Below are 14,048 nucleotides of genomic sequence, written 5' to 3'. Positions count from 1 at the left end.
TCGGGCCGGGCTGGCACCACGAGACAGGGCCACGCCGGCTCGTCCACGAGCGTGGATCTGGGGCCCCAGACGGACTTCAGTGCGCGCGTGTACTCGAGAGCACAGAACCAGGACGGTGAGGACCGGGGTGGTTGCCTGGCCTTTATTCCTTTCTCCTCCGGGACGGCCCTGCGCCTGGGGCCCCCCGTGTCCGGTACACGCCTCCTGGGGTAGGAGGTGAGCATCGCTTAGCCAAAGGCAGCCAGGAGGGGGACAAGAGGTGAGCCGCGGGCCCACCAGGCAGGTCGGAGCAGACACCCTCTTCCGAGGGCTGCAGTGACACAGCCAGGAGCACACCTATTGGAACCAGCCCAGCGCCTGGTGTCCCGTGGGTATTCTGTAAATAGTTACTGCCTGACCGTGAACCCCAAGGGGCCTTTCGAGGATGAAATCTCACTCCGGCCTCCATGGCCCTGCCAGCGAGAGATGAGGGGACGTGGGGCTTGGCACACAGTGTGCCACCTTTAGGCCGAAGGGCCACCCCATAATGGGCGGTGAGACGGCCACGAGTCCACACACTGCCCTGCCTCACCCAAGGGAGCAGCAGAGATGGGGCACAGCAGCCTGTGGGTGCTGGGGAAAGCCATGCCTGCAACCCACCTTCAGAATCGCACTGTCCTACAGCGAAAGCTAGAGAGGCCCAAACAGGGCTCTGCTGGGAACAGCGGCGGCAGCATGGGAATCCCGTCTGCTGAGGACACCCCCTTTTTCCTTAAGGATGGCGACTAAACAAAAAATCTTTTGGTAATTCCCTGGCGGTCCAGTGGTTAGGACTCTGCGCTTCCACTGCAGGAGGCACGGTTCAGTCCCTGGTCGAGGAACTAACATCCCGCTTGCCGTGAGGCAACCGCCAGACCTTGTGAGGTATGTTCCAGGCGTGACTGCTTCCTGGAGAATCGTTATTCTTTCACAGAGCTTTTAACCTTAATTTGCTAGAGATTGTCTCAAAGTCTTATCTCTAACATCTACATGTTTTAGGGGAATTCAGATAAAACTTTCCCCTTTTAGGAATTTCTTCAAAGGCTGAGATATTCCAAGCACTATTCTGATTCTGTAATTCACCTTATGGGGAAAGTTGGCTCAAGGAATATTTCTGAGACAGACAAAGAGACCAGGAGATGGGCCAGGCCACAGCCACCCCTGAGCACCATGCGATGCCCACTGAAGCCTCAGCTCCAAGCCATCGGGAGGTTTTCTCTCCTGTGAGTCAGGCGCCCCCCCCGTGAAACAGCTGATACCCCCCCATCCGCCTCTGCCGGGTCTCCGAGCTCATTTACACAACGCTTCGCAAACTCCGACACTGTTTGTTGTTTTACCATCACTATGGTTGTTACTTTTACGCTATAGATGGTGACCAAAAAAATTAATCAGTCGACCTAAGAGGGAAATGAAAAATTTTATTCGAGCCAAACTGAGGCTTCGAACCCAAGAACAGCCTCTCAGAAGCTCCAAAGCTGTTCCGCCCATTAGAAGCCCAGGCACAGCTGTTGAAGTTTTTTGAGACAGAGGGCTGTACATTAAATGACGTATTATTGACAGTTTACACAGTCTAGCGCTGAGCGTCATTGTGGCCCCTTAAAAGATCGAGAGGAATGTTTTCTTTAAGGGGCCGTCTTGCCGGTGCTGGGAGGATGTCGCTCCTCGCGGACGAGCAGGTATGTCTGCCGATGGGGAGCTGCGGTCATCCCTAATGCAGATACAAGATGTGCAGTTGGGGGAGAGGGGAGGTCCAAGGGCAGAGTAAATTTCTTATGTTTAAATTTCTCCAGTCTTGCCATAAAATATGAATTTTATTTCCCATAGATGAAGCTCCCGGTTAAAATAACAATGACAGTGGAGCACCGATGGTATTTCACAGGTAGGATAAAACACCGCAATCTGAAACGGTTAAAATACTAGATGCACCTGAGTTCTCCAAACTTTAATCTTTAAAAACTCAATCTTGCCTCAGAAATTACTTCTCCAGGTTTTGACGTACGGTATTTCACGTTTGTCTTCTGCTGGGAGGGAAGCTGCCAACCTGAGCTTAGGGGACGGTGGGTCACCCGTGGGCCGATGACTCAGAGACAGCTGGCTCGGGTGCAGCCGGAGGGACTGGGTCTGCTCTGGGTGCCCCCCTCCCCTGCCGCACTTGAGTAGAGGTGGCCAGAGGGACGTCCACCCCCAGACAGCACAGGCTTCCTGAAAAGCTCAAAGGCAGAGAACGGTGGGGTCCTCAGACCAGCACCCCAGCTGTTGGGAACAAGAGTGAATCAGCCCCCTGTGGACAGGGTGGGTGTGATGACATTCCTTGTGCCCTTGTGACCTGGCTGTGGCCCTGGACAAGGAACTACAATGCTTAGACTCACTCCCAGAGGGTCTGCCTCTCCGGGAGGGAGGGCGCTGGGCAGAGAGGGTGGAGAGATGGCAGCTCCCCTCGCCCCAGAGGCTTCCAGGAGTGGGGGAAATCAGGAAGGGCACCTGGACGGAGGTGTCCGCCACTTGGCGAGGGTGCCGGTTTCCATGGGGGCAGACCCACCTCAGTGTGCCGATGCCGGGAGGTCGCCAGGCCCTGGGTGGACAGCAGGAGCTGTGCGTGCTCTGTCTGGGGATGCAGGCGGTCCTCGTGGGCCTGTGTGTCCTGGATGCCAAGCCTGGACCTGCAGACCGAGCTGAGCATCTGAAGGAGGAGGGAAGAGACCAGACAAAGACAGCATCCGGCCAGAGCGCCAGGACTGGGGCAGGGCTGCTGGCCTGAGCCCCAGGGAAGAAAGCGCTGGACACTGGCTTTGCACGTGCTCGGTGGCCAGGAACCGGTGGTCGAGCCGAGGAAGTCGAAGAGCCAGCAGACGGAAAGACCCGCGGTCCAGACTCTCCTCTACGTTCGAGGGTTGATCATCCTGGTTACAGAGAAGCAACGGTGCTCCTGGAGGGAGGGGCGTAAACTTTCAGGAGCTCTCCCGGTGGTGGGCGGGGGGCAGCGTCCGTCACAGACAGGTCTGGGAACCACCTCAGGGCCCCCGGCAGGGCCCCCAGACTCCACTGCTCAGGGTCGGACCAGTTCATCAAAAGCCCTACTCAGCGCAGCCCCAGCGCAAGGTCCGGGGTCTTACACGTGATGCCCCAAGCAGGCAGGACAGCCAGCCTGGGCGGGGTCACCTGGGGCCCTGCCCTCCCAGCAGAACAGGTCCAGCAGCCGAAGGGGCAACGTCTCCGCCCCAAGGGCAGGACTGGAGCTGAGGGGACGGTGTCTCAAGACCACGAGGCGGCCTCCTGCCCACGCCCCAGCCGCCCCCTCACACCGGACGCGCCCACATCCTGGCCTCAGTCAGCACTGCGTGGCCCGGTGCTGCCGTTTCCAGGAGTCAGCTGACCCCAGAAGGCGAAGTTCCTGTTTGCAGCGCAGACATTCCGGCGGGGGAGGGGGAGGGACGGCCCCTCCCCCTCAGCCCGCAGACCCTGCCGAGCTAAAAGGTCACAGTGACACATGGCAGGGGCCCGGGCAGCGCCCCCTGAGCGGCTTTGGGTTCCCCGAGGGAGCCTGCGGGCTTCCTCCAGGAAAGGAGTGTCAAAAGCACCGACTCTAGGGACTTTGTCCAGAAATGACCCCAACCCCCCAGCGGGGAGCATCGCACTGCCTCTCAACTCCAAGGGGCACAGACGCCTTGGGAGGGTCCCAGGAGACCGAGACCCCTCTGCTGAGGGCCCGGTGCGGACGGCGGGCACAGAAGCCTCGGCTTTGGTGGTCTGGGTGCCGCAAACCTGCTGCACATGAGGGCTTTCCCACGTGCCTCTGCGATGCTGCCCGGCCCCCACCTGCACCTGCTCTCACCTGGACGCTGGCCCTACTGTTCAAGGTCCCTTTCGTCCGTCTTTGGTGGGAGTCAGCCGCCTGCTGCCAGCCAGGACCCTGCTTATCCCTAGTGGCGCCCCGGGAGACCCACAGACGCCTGTGCAGGGCTGGCCCCAGAGCTGTTGCGCTTTGCGGCCAGGCCGTCCCTGCCATGACCACTCATCCTGATGTGGGCGGACAACGGCCACAGCGAATGCAAGAAGAGCCAGACAGGGCCGCGTTCTGGTAGAGCCTCGCGCACGCTCTGCCCGTGGGTGCCCTTCCCTGGCCTGCACCCACACCCCTGTGACATGTGACCTGGGAGGGTCCTGGCTGTGGACGGGATGACGGGGCCCCGGACCCCTGCCTGCCAGGTGCTGCCCTGAGTCCTGCAGGAGCCTCGTCCCCCCAGCCTCCCGCGCGGCCTCTTCCTCCAGGCAGCCTTCCCTGAGCAGGTCACACCTGCGTGTGACCCCCCACCCCGCCCCGGTCAGAGCCTGAGCTTGGCTGCGTAGGGCGCATGCTCCCACGTCCCAGGGGCCAGCCCTGAGCTGCGGGGACGGGGCATGAGGGGGGCAGGTTGAAAGCCAGAGCTTCGTCTGTTGAAGATGTCCTGGGCCTGTGAGAAGGGTGCAATGCCACACCTGCGTCAGGGTTTGGAAGTGAAATGACCCCCTTCCCTCGGCTCGGGGTACCCTGCAGCCCAGGCCCCACCCCTGCACGTGACTTCCACACGGTCCTCAATCATGCGGACCCGACCGTGTCCTTGCAGGGACGCGACCCTCAGGCGACTTCATTCCATGGAGGAAAAGTCAGGCAAGGCGGCCAGTTTGCACAGCATCACGAACCACAGGTGGAGCCGCTGCCCCGTCCGCTGTGGCGCTGGCATCCTGGCACACACAGAGCCTCCACGCAGCGCCCTCCTAACACCCAAAAAGCCCAGGCCCGCCCTGTGCTCCCACAAGCAGAGCCACAAACGGCATCTTCAAGAAGAATGACAAGAAGGGCCGGGAATTCACCCTGGGAGCAGGTGAAATTTGGTGGGAACCCAAAGCGGCCACTGTTGGCAGAGGGAGGGCCCATCCTGACACACCCTCATGCAGGGAAACCCCTGAGAGCCGTTTTCGGGAAGGAACCTAAGCTTCCGTGGCTCAGTAAATCTTAGCACAGCACGGAACACCCTGAGCAGCTGGACTCAGAGATGGACCTGGTTCTGCCGAAGTCAGGGCCGGGGTGGGGGCCTGCCCGACTGCGGCCCTGCAGTGACCCTCCCAGCAGCGCTCCCACCGCGTCGGGACATACCCCTGGGCCTCCCACCCAGCCCGCTGCAGACGGGCCCGTCCACTCCAGCCGGTTCCCTGGTGAGCAAAGGAGCGATGCTGCTGGGTCCCGGGAGGCCACCCCTCCCTCCTGTCCCTCAGTGTGTAATCGAAACCGTCAGAAACTTTTCAGAAGGCGTGCTTTCCATATGCAGTGGTGAGGGCCTGGCGGTCCAGATGTGGTTAGACACAGAAACGCAGCACAGAGTTAAAAAAAAGAAACTCTGAAACTAAGGAATCATCACTGCGAGGTTGTATAATCCTTGTTTTGACAGAAAAGACAGCTTCCAGATTACCCTCTTCTATAACTGAAAGCCTCACACGCTGGACCGTCCTGCAGAAAGTGCACTGCGGGCGCCGTGCAGCACAGTCAGAAAGGAGCAGCCGTCGGGCTAATCAGCGGCCGTGGGGGCCTGAGCTCCACGGGGGGTTCTCACCAGGACCCAGGGTGTCGCCTTCGGGGTGAGCCTCGGATGAAGGTGTTTAGCCTTGAAAAACACAGTTAGAATTTGCAAAGGTGTCAGGGTGGGGGGACCAATCCCATCGCTCTGCAGAGCAGGACACCGAGGGGCGAGTCCCCAGCCCTGATCAGGGACCCGCGGGGACCCCACCCGCCCCGCGCCCACATGCCAGGGCTGGCTCTGCAGAACCTCTGGCACGTGGGCCCTGCACCAGCCACCCGCCTCCACAGTCTCCCGTTCTCCTCCCAGCCCCACATGGCTAAGTTCAAAACACACCCACCTCCAGCACACACTGGCGGACAGGTGTGCTCAGGTGAAAACACCTGGAAACCACTCAGAGCTGTCCTGTGCCTACCTAGGGCTCAGAGGGGCAGGACGGTGTAAAAGGAACTTCCCTGAAGCTTCGGTTGGAGAGAAGGGAGGAACGGGGTTAGGCGGGTGGAACACCCCTTGCGGGGAGCCCACCCGGGCTGCAGCGGGTCTGCCTGGAGGGACGAGCCCTCAGCCCCGCCCCCACGCCCTGGCTGACCGCCAGCTGCAAGTCCCGCCCCACAGGGCCTGGGCCGGCGTCGCTGCGAGGACTGTGCCCAGAGGAGCAGCAGGAAACGCGCCCTCTTCTCTTTCTGCTCCGCTGATTTCTGAAAATGGGGCCCAGCAGGTTCCGCCCCTGAGATGCAGCCCCGCCCCGTCCTGGGAACTGCTGTGTCGACTGGACGGCAAGACAGCCTAGAAAGATCACACGGTGGTGGGCAAGCACCCTGCCCCACCACGTTCTAAGGTTCCAGGGCCTGAAAGAGCACGACCCCCAGCGGAGAACCAGCTGCAGACTCCCAGCTCCCAGCCGGATGCGTCCGCCTCAGGCCCCTGCCAGGCTGTAGGGTTATCCATACAAGCCCGCCTCGTCCCCCTGGGAACTGCAAAGCTTCCTCTGCAGCCCCCCAGATGGGCCCATCGGTCATGTGCCCGTGACTAATCACCTGCTGCCGGTCTCACCTGTCCAGGGTGGGGTGTGGGCAGGCCCCTCCCTTCTGGGTGGGGCGAGAGGCAGGTGGCCAGAGCGGCCCCTTTGGCTGCATTGGCTGAGGTCCAGGCATCCCTAGACGTGCTTTCCCTTGGGGTCAGGGACTCCTCCCCCTCCCTTCCTTCCAGGCAACGTCCAGACAGCTAAGGTTTCAAAGCCAAAAAAAAAAAAAAGCGATTGAGAACTGAATACAACAATTCCACAAAATCTGCAGGAATGGGGGTCTCCCCCAAACCAAGTTCCTGATCCTGAGTTTGTGGGGCTGACGTGAGCCAACGCCCCCTCCCCGAAAACTAAACACGGGACCGAGCGCCTCAGGAAGGAAAGGAAAGGTGGTCGTGAGGGTCCCGTGAACTTGGAGGTGCTGCAGAAATTCGTGGGACAGAGTCCCCTTCCTCCGGTCCACCCCCGAACCAGAATCGGGCACCCTCTGTCCCCCTCCGCGGGCTTTCCCGCCAGGTCCATCTGCAAGTCCGTCCCCGTGGCTGAGCCGCGGCCGGGACCCTCTCTGTGCAGAGCCTGTCGTGAGGGAACAGAGGCTTTTTGTTGCCCTGCGGTTTCCAGGGCTGAGCTGGCCTCGCGCACCGAGTGGTCCTGCTCCACAGACCTTGGCCGCCTGGCCGCTGTCCAGCGGGGGACAGAGGGATCTGTGTTGGGTCCACAGCACAGCGCAGCCACGGCAGGAAAGCGGGGCGGCCGTTCCCAGAGCCCTGGACTGTGCGAACGAGGTTTCTTTTTCCGAAGCCGCCAAAATGTCGGTCCATGCTGAAAGCTCACCGCCAGCCAGGGTCACGGCAGTTACATCGAAAATAAAAATACTACAGAACCGGAAGCTGAGTACATTCTTTTTTCTTACTCTCCTTCAACAAAGCTGAATGGAATAATTGGGATCAAATCCTCCCCTTCGAAATCACATTTGGCGGAGAACCATCTGTGCCAAGTGTCAGCCTGAAATAATCCTTTTGCTGACATTACAAACCCTGTGAAAGAGAGTGGACCACAGAGATGCTGACGCCACCAGAAGCGCGGCAGGACAGACGAGATGTGAGTTCTCTTTAATTTTATGCTTAAAGTGAAAGAGCTTGTCAGCGGAGCTGCATCGAAAACGAGTCATGTAAATGCTGTGAGCGGTCTCACAACCTACTGTCAGGATTTACCCTCCAACGGAAAATACAATTCAAGCCCGGAGATTAAAATTAAAAGTATTGAATATAAAAAGCCATAGCTTCATGATCAAAAGAATAAAGCTCGGGCTTCCCTGGTGGTGCAGTGGTTGAGGGTCCGCCTGCCGATGCAGAGGACACGGGTTCGTGCCCCGGTCCGGGAAGATCCCACATGCCGCGGAGCGGCTGGGCCCGTGAGCCATGGCCGCTGAGCCTGCGTGTCCGGAGCCTGTGCTCCGCAACGGGAGAGGCCACAACAGTGAGAGGCCCGCGTACTGCAAAAGAAGAAAAAAAAAAAGGAAAAAGCTCACGTCCTTAAACGTACATTCCCAGTTACATAAACACCCGTGGGTGTCTCGGTGTCACACCCCCTCCTGGGTCCAGCCCGTCTGCTTTCCTGTGCAGGACGGCAGTTGCCACAGTGAGACTCCGACGGACCCCAGCTTCATGCTGCTCCCCTCACCATCTGCTTTCGTCCATTTACTGCTGGGGTCATTTACCGTTGCTTCAACTTTCAGGAGATGTCTCACCACCTCCTGCATCTGCTTGTCAAAATCTGTTCATTTCTTAGAAGGAGTCCGAGTCCCCACCCGAAGTGCAGCCTTAGGACGCCCCCTGGAACTCTGTGCCTCTCTTCTTTGGTCTTAGGTTGTGACTGTTTCCGTGCTTCTAAACACGAAAAACAATCCCCATTCCCTGTGGTTCTCGGCTCTGCCTTGTTCCCACCGCCAGCAGCCGGGGCTGCACCTCCTTCTCGGCTACTAGTTGACAGCTCAGGGCTCCACACGGGACTCTGCGGACTCCTCTAACCACCTGCCCCCGGCTGGACGCTCCAGTTCTCACAATTCCACAAGAAAGCGTCTTCTCAGCTGTGGGGCTTCTCTGGGATGTGTCCCGAGGGCCGTCGTTCCTGGGCCACAGGGCGTGTGCTTCTTCACCGACTGGGTGTTTGCGCACTGGTTCCCAGGCGGCCGCGCTCGCCTCGCGCCCCAGGTCCTGGCCGGTCCCCAGCACCGCCTTGCCAGCCCCTCTCATGCCGCATCTCCTTGGGTGTGTCTCCTGGGGGTCTGCAGGCTCAAGCACCTTCTCGTCTCTTCCCGCCCCGCGGGCTTCCTCTCTTGGGCACTGCCTGTGCGTAAGCGTTCCCCATTTGGGGTCATTTTGCTTTCTTAGAGCCGTGTAGAATTTCTTTACTTTATCAAACGATGCTGGTCCTTTTCCCGTGATGCTCATTGTAACTATTTTCTGGCTGAGTTGTGGCTTTTATCTTCAGCTGGTTTACAGTGAGACTCTTACAATGTTAGGAAACGTGCTGGTGTCTCTTTGGCTTGTGATTTTTGTGGACTCGTTAGGAAATCCTTCCCTATCCCAAAGTCATAAAGATAATCTCCATTTTTTTTTGTTTGTTTGTTTTGTTTTTTTTGCGGTACGCGGGCCTCTCACTGCTGTGGCCTCTCCCGTTGCAGAGCACAGGCTCCGGACGCGCAGGCTCAGCGGCCACGGCTCACGGGCCCAGCCGTTCCGCGGCACGTGGGATCCTCCCGGACCGGGGCACGAATCCGTGTCCCCTGCATCGGCAGGCGGACTCTCAACCACTGCGCCAGCAGGGAAGCCCAATAATCTCCAATTTTTTTAACTTTAAATTAGCCACTCATTCACTTGTGGGTTATTTTTTTAATGTGGTAAAATAAACATAAACTAATATTCCGCATTTTAACCGTCTTCAAGTGTGTGTTTCGGCGGCACTCAGTGCATTCTCAGCGCTACGCTACCGTCACTGGCTCTTTCTTCACCCCGGACTCATTTGTTTTCTAAACCGTTTATTCAACAGACGTTATGGAGGCTGTCAGGAGGGCCGGCAAGACGCTGGGACAGCCAGTGAAGGAGCTAACAGGCCTCCCCCTGTCCTCGGCGGCCGGCCCTCGGGGACGCGTCAGCGGTGAGAAGCGGGGACTCCCCGGCTTTTGCCCGAGGGCCGAGATTTGTCCCCTCTGACCTGTGAGGTGACGCGTGGGGCCATCACCCCGGCCACGCAGGGCGGCCCGCTTGCGGACCGGACGCCGCTGCATCTCAAGGAGCTGCCCCCAGAGAAGAGCTGCTGAGAGCACCTGGTGGCACAAACCGGCTCCCGGACGCCGCTGATGAGGGCTGTCTGTGGGCAGATGACGCTCCTTCCGTGCAGGTTCCAGATCTTCTGGAGCAGAGATGAGAGCCAGATGAGCTGGTGAGAGGGGCCCCGGCCCTAAAGGGCTCATCCTGGAGGGAGGCAGGCGGCTGCTCTGTTCTCTTCTGTTCCGAGAGCAGCTTTCACGGTGTGGTCGGCGTCCTGGCCCGGGGTCGGGCGGCAGGAGGGGCGGCTCCGAGAACAGCCCAGCCCTGGGGTCCCAGGAGGTGTGGGGCGGGGGGACCCGGGATGCCCCCGGCACCTTCTTCATGTGCAGCCGGCAGGGCCACAGCGCGGCCACGGCTCCCCCGGGTTTGCTGACGGCACGGGCTCCTCGGCACAGGCCTCGGCCACATGTCCGGTGGGTAGAGGGAGGGTCGGCCTGCAGTGAGGCCGCCGGCTCGGGACGCGCCCTGGACAGAGGCACAGGGTCAGGGGATGGCTCAGGACCAGCTCGGGGTGCGGACAAGAGGCCCCGGCCGGGTCAGCCCCCTAGTCTGCAGCCAGGCTGGTCCTGACTGTGTCACTCCAACCGCCCAAGGTGTCGCCGATTTTCACTCGCCTTCTCCTGAGCGGCGAGTTCCACCGGACCTTGGTAACAGAGCCATCGGGGAGCCGTCCCCAGAGCGAGGCAGGCCACTGGGGTGCCCTTCACATGACGGCACTCAGGACTGGGGAGGAAGGCGGCTGTTCCGTGTCTCACGGGGTCTGGAGCTTACACAACTGCAGGTGCTTTCTTTAAGGAGAAAGGTGTACAATTACAGTAATAGATCAGGACGGCACTGAACACCTGTGTGCAGTGAGAACAGAAGTGGCCACACAGCATGAACATTCTAAAGCTGCATGACAAGGTCAGATGCGGGAGGAGTGCCCTCCCCGGGGCCGCGCCCTCTCCGCTCCCCGGCTGGTCCACACCTTGGACACAGGGAGTCCCGAGCCCAGCCCAGCCAGGCCACGTTTACTGACAGCTTAGGGAAGTTTCCTTCCACTTTGCCCTGCGGAAGGGCTGCCCTTCTGAGGCAGGAAGGGGGCAGGGCACAGCCTTTAAAAGCACGACATAGCCCGAGGACACGACAGAAGCTGGTTGGAACAACCAGACGGCTGACAAGCAGACCTCCGCTAGACCCCGAGCCCAGTATCCGCTCATTGTAACACATCAGCTGCGTGACTCACCCACGGGAGCCAGGAGAGTTCTGAGGGTGACCACGGAAGGCCCAAAGCGGGCGACGCCCAACTCCCAGAAACTTCCCAGCCCTCCAGCCCTCCTACTCACCAGCCTGTGGCATTACCCAGCCCCGTAAAGGCCGACAACCCCGCACCCCGGCCCTCTCGGCTTCTTGCTTCTCTCACTTCCGTCTATGGAGTGTGTTTCTCCCTGAATAAACCCTCTTTCTCTGCCACGGCTCGCTCTGGAACTCCTTCCTGTGCGAAGCCCAGATCCACACTCGGCAGCCGTGCCCGGGACTCGGATGGGACCCGGGAGGTGACCATCTTCCCACACCTCACTCTTACCTGCAACGCTTGGACCTCAGCTGTGCCAACTTCTCACCCCGCCTCAGCCTCCGGGCTCGGCCAGGTCCTGGGTGCCCCAGGGGTACCCTGCTTCACTCTTCCGCCTTGAGGGTCACAGAGGTCCACGTGGGCCATGGGTCCTGGGGGGGAGGAGGTCATGTGGAAGCCAGGACCTCGCCAGGGGAGGGGGCACCCCCTGGGCCTCGCCCCACATCCCAGAGAACGCTCTGGAAGGGTCAGGAAAGAGGGGCCCTGAGGGTGACTGGGCCGGGGGGTTGTGGGTGAGGACACGGGCATCACTCTCTGGCCAATGGGGAGAAGCACCTCCCGGGGATGCTGTGGCAGTGGGGTGGACACCTGGCAGGGGCCAGGCCCCGCGGCTTCCTGGCAGAAAGAGGAAGGAAGAGGGTTTGCTTCTCTGACTTGGGCACTTTCTCACTGCGTGCACGGTTAGAGCAGAGGCACCGGGCTCCGGCGCTGCAATTGTCATAGTTGTCACCTGGGCCCCCTTGCTGTCCCCTCACCGTGCTCTGTGGCTCACTCCCCTCTGCTCATGGGGGACCTCGGGGCCCCCACGAGTGCTGTCGCTTCCTTCCTCTCACCTCGATCCCCTCAAACCCAGCCCCCAAGGGAGTGCCCACCTGGTCCAGTGCTGGGGGTGACCCCACTGCCCCTCAGTCTCCCCCTCCTTCTTCCTCTCCGGGGCTGCGTCTCCTCTACGGACACCGCCGTCCACTCTGCCTCGCTCCATCTGTGTCCTGGAGCCGCGCCAGACATCTGGGCATCCCTTCCACGCCTGGAGGAGAGGAAAGAAATTGGCTTTGAGGATCTGAAAGAAACCACTGCCAAAGTAAACCTTAGTGTCCCCCACGGTGACAAATACCACGGTTGGTTACTCAGACAACCGAGATTCGAACGGAAACGTGTGGGTCCCAAAGACGCCGTGCGGGTCCACAGTCAACCAAGGAAGCGCTTTGCAACAGCAAATGGCAACATGTCCACAGATTTTATTTTCTACTGAATCTCCTATCACTAGAAACTTTCTTTACTACTGGGCTAAAGAAAAAATTTTCTTTAAGGATTAAGATAGAAAAATTTAAGTTGGAGCCTAAGAACCTTGTTACATACAGCTTGGGGGATTGACAAAAAAAGAAGAGGGAAATGGCAAGGATGTTACGAGGGTAAATCTGCAAGTCTGTCCTGCCTGCAGATGTTACTGAGAGCTTTATATCTCAAGGTAGAATACGCTTCCAAGGAAAGAAATCATTTCTGGAAAAAGGACCTTTTGAAAAATGTTTTTTTTATTTTTTTTTTTTGCGTTACGCAGGCCTCTCACTGTTGTGGCCTCTCCCGTTGTGGAGCACGGGCTCCGGACGCGCAGGCTCAGCGGCCATGGCTCACGGCCCAGCCGCTACGCGGCATGTGGGATCCTCCCAGACCGGGGCACGAACCCGCGTCCCCTGCATCGGCAGGCGGACTCTCAACCACTGCGCCACCAGGGAAGCCCCTGAAAAATGTTTGACTGGTTCACATTCTCACAGTGTGTCTTTACATTTGGACTTTGGATAAACTAGAGGAGTGGCTGTGTAACGTACCCGTGTCCCCAGGGATCCCAGCACAGGCGTCACCTGACAAGGGACTCCACCTCCGAAGCCCTCGGGGCGGGTCTGTCCTCTGCTCTCCAAGCCCTAACCCTGAAGACTTAATTGCTTAGACAGCAGGCCCAGACACCTGGGAATTCATTGGAATTCAGATTCACTGGGCATTCTTTTTGTTTGCTTGTTTTGGTTTGGTTTTTTAAGTTGATATGTTGTATTTTCACTTTTATTCAGTTCAAGGAATTTTTTTTGTTTTTTTTTTTTTTTTTTGGCCACACGGCATGCGGGATCTAGTTCCCCAACCAGGGATCAAACTCGCTCCCCCTGCAGTGGAAGTCTTGGAACTGACTTCCAAGTGGAAGCCTGGAGTCTTAACCACTGGATCGCCAGGGAAGTCCCTGGGCACCCTTTTTGGGTGTGGGGAGACCCATCCCATCGCCCAGTGTGGGACCTGCAAGGAGCTGCCTTTTCACACTTCACGCCTGTGAAGTACGACCGTGGCTGCAGAAACGCCTGGGGGAGCAGACGCAAGGGCTGCACGGGGTCCCTGTGTTTTTACCCGTGTTCGCTTCATAGGTGGGTCTTGTCACCATCACACCTGTCGGGATCCTACAGGAATTCTTCATGATCGCTTAGCCACGTGGGACGTACGTCCTTTACCCCAGGTTGTGCTGTGCAGCTGCGATGCCCTCCCCCACCTCTGAAGAGGCACTGGACGCCAGGAACGAGGAAGTGGCCCTAAACCGTTTGGTTGAAGTCACTTCATGAATCATAATGATGGGTTGGAACAATAAGCCGCATTGTGAGCGCTGCACGAGTTCACCTCAAACATACTGTGCTGCTGTACGCAGCCTTTGCCCGGATTCCTTTTTAAAAAGGGAAGACAGAAGACCTGACTGCCCGCCCACGTGTGATTCAATGTCCCTTTGTCTCGGGTGGTTTCATATGCGGGAGGTGGGT

General features: G+C 59.0%; 1 long non-coding RNA gene across 6 annotated transcripts; it reads right to left on the bottom strand.

Annotated features, from left to right (window-relative positions):
* Positions 1-1,416: 1,416 nt before the first annotated feature.
* Positions 1,417-12,107, bottom strand: LOC109552719 (uncharacterized). 6 transcript variants are annotated; one of them, XR_012330608.1, is made up of 5 exons: positions 11,491-12,107; positions 6,160-10,714; positions 5,911-6,031; positions 2,558-5,657; positions 1,417-1,917 (listed from the first exon to the last, which is right to left on the bottom strand). It is a non-coding gene; the product is annotated as an uncharacterized lncRNA (long non-coding RNA). The 6 variants fall into 6 exon arrangements; XR_012330609.1 differs by having other exon boundaries at positions 5,911-6,356; positions 6,624-10,714; XR_012330607.1 differs by having other exon boundaries at positions 5,911-6,794; positions 7,259-10,714.
* Positions 12,108-14,048: the final 1,941 nt, after the last annotated feature.

This window comes from Tursiops truncatus, chromosome 3 (genome assembly GCF_011762595.2).
Source record: "Tursiops truncatus isolate mTurTru1 chromosome 3, mTurTru1.mat.Y, whole genome shotgun sequence".
In the NCBI taxonomy this organism is placed as follows: Eukaryota; Metazoa; Chordata; class Mammalia; order Artiodactyla; family Delphinidae; genus Tursiops; species Tursiops truncatus.
The sequence above is the reverse complement of the archived record's forward strand: the minus strand, read 5'-3'. Positions and strand labels throughout refer to the sequence as shown.